Here is a 2633-nt window from a genome sequence, read left to right on the forward strand (position 1 = left end):
AGGTGACGTCTTTAGTAAAATTGATTCTGTGGCGATAAAGTCCCTTTAACACCACCGCAATTCCTGGGAGCTATATATGCAGTCAAAATCATCCTCACCTAATAAGCTTAGAGAACCCACATATACAGTGCAAAAGAAAACAGAATATGCTTGATCAGAATCAGAATCATGGCTTATTAGGAGAGGATTAGGGTAACTGCACATATGTCTGATATGGGAGAGGGAAAGGAGGGGGTTAAGCTGGCCATACATTATGCAAATGTTGTAAATTTGCACAGTGGGTGCCGCTGTCGGCACCTCGTTTGCCGGCATCCCTCGATCAGCTGATCCATTGAGCTGCTGGCTCTGGTCGAGCATTTTGATAGCGGCTGCCAGCCATTTTCAGAATACATAGGAAACTAATTGGAGGGTGGATGGGAGACTCTTCCCTGCCAGGCTATAGCATTTTGACAGCCAGTGCAACAGCTGTCAGAACACCCCGACAATGACTGCAGCTGGTTGGCTAGATTCGCTGCTCAGTCAACAATTTTCTGCCCAGCTACTTATACAAAATTCAACTGAACAATTTATTTTTGTAGAACAGAAGGGTGCAAACATGGCCAACCACAGCACCAAATTTGAGCAGTGTATGGCCAGTTTTAGATCACAAAGCTGGGAACGGTCAACAAGTAATACATTGCAGCACAGTGGCGTAGTGGTTAGCCCTTCTGCCTTGCAGCACTGGTCCCCGGTGCAAATCCTGGTAAGGACACTATCTGCAAGGAGTTTGCATGTTCTCCCTGTTCTTGCGTGGGTTTCGTCCGGGTACTCCAGTTTCCGCTCACACTCCAAAGACATGCTGGAAAGTTAATTGGCTCCTGTCTAAATTGGCCCTGTATGGCTAGGTACTGATGAGAATGTGCAATGCGTAAAGAGCTGCGTAAATTGTCAGCGCTACATAAACACCAATAATAAAATAATTGCACAGATGCAGTGTGTGTTACTCACTATTAGGCCACTTAGACCTCTTGCAACGAGAGGGCAAGTTAGTCTGTGTGGAAATATAAAGCTGGCCACACACCTATAGACTTTTCTATAGTCCAATGGAAAAAGTGCAACGGATTCCTCCATCTACGCTAAACTGTGTGGATGGAGGAATCGCCTGCTGGGCCAAACTTCAGTATCTTGCTAGTCAACACTGCTGGCTCTCAAAATACCTGAACAATGCCTGCATCCAATCAGATTGTTCAGGTATTTTGAAAGCCAGCCGACTAACATACTGAAGCTTAGCCTAGTGGGAGATTCCTCCAGCCACACAGTGTAGCGTAGATGGAGGAATCTGTTGCACCTTTTCCATCTGACCATAGAAAATCTGCAGATAATCTATAGGTGTATGGCCAGCTTAAGAGAGCTGTTCTGCGCCTGTGTTGATTAAGTCTTGCACTTGTGACATGATAATAAAAAGAGAAGAAAAAACGTTTTTTTCCTTCTGACAAAGAACTAGGGTGGATTTTTTTTTATTTTTTAATAGAAATACAAATGGTTTCATACTGACCTGAATGGCAACTAAGTACCTTGTGTTATACAAAAATGTAAAGCATTTTCCTGTAATATATAAATCCTTATTTTTTGTTGTTTTCAGTACATTATGAATTATCATCATCACTATTATTAATGAAGCAAAGTTCTGTGCATGGTTTACAAGCTCAGTATATTGTATACGAGAGCCGTTATACTTTCCATCCTTCCTGACTCACCTCCATTGATATCTGAACACCTTGTAAATAGACGTATCCTGGTATCTATTTTACACAATACTGATTTTATACAACATCAAGTTTTGGTCCACATCTTGGAATGCTCTCAACAATAAAACATTTTAGAATTAAAAAAAAAATTAATGATAAAAAAAGATTAAAAAAAAAATAATAATAAGATAAGCACTTCTACCATCCTTTGAAGTCACATCATTAACCTAATTCATAAAAGCTCCCGCACGTGCAGTTAGAATAAAATCTCACTGGCATTGTTCTCTTTAAGATACATCTGCCATGGTGGCTCTTTATCAAAGGTTTTTACTTTGATACAAGACACATCTGGCTTTGCTGTCTAGTTTTGATGGCACTATTAGCTTTCCATTGCGGCTGCATTGTAATGCAGATCTCACAGGATGGAGCATCTGCTATTACACTGCCTCTGTGTGTCAATACTCATTAGCCTCCATTCACACTTGATTTTTGATGACGCTAAGGAGACTTTGTCAATGTGCATTTTCAGAGAAAGTGACAGAAACTATTAACAAAAACGTATCTTATTTGTGTATCACTCGGCTGTAGATCCTCAAATCATCTCTGAATTGGTGCCGACACTGTCCTTCCTTCTGGAGGGTGGTTACTTTTGTTCCCCATGGTCCCTGTGTGTGTTGTAAAGTAGCCACCACTCCAAGCTTGCTCCTGGGATGGACTACAAGTTCGCGTTTCGTCTACTAATTTGTATTGAGATTGTAGTCCATCACAGGAGCGAGCTTGGAGCGGTGACTACTCTATACCACACCCAGGGACCATGGGGAAAAAAAGTAGCCCCCCTCTAGAAGGAAGGACAGTGTCAGCACCAATTCAGAGATGATTTGAGGATCTACAGCTGAGTGATAATTT

General features: G+C 41.7%; 1 protein-coding gene across 2 annotated transcripts in view; it reads right to left on the bottom strand.

The window, feature by feature from the left end:
- STK3 (serine/threonine kinase 3) overlaps window positions 1-2633 on the bottom strand; it is a 184071-nt gene that overhangs the window by 160627 nt on the left and 20811 nt on the right. The gene's annotated exons all lie outside the window — the stretch shown is intronic.

This window comes from Nanorana parkeri, unplaced genomic scaffold, assembly GCF_000935625.1.
Source record: "Nanorana parkeri isolate BGI_ZX_2015 unplaced genomic scaffold, ASM93562v1 scaffold16, whole genome shotgun sequence".
In the NCBI taxonomy this organism is placed as follows: Eukaryota; Metazoa; Chordata; class Amphibia; order Anura; family Dicroglossidae; genus Nanorana; species Nanorana parkeri.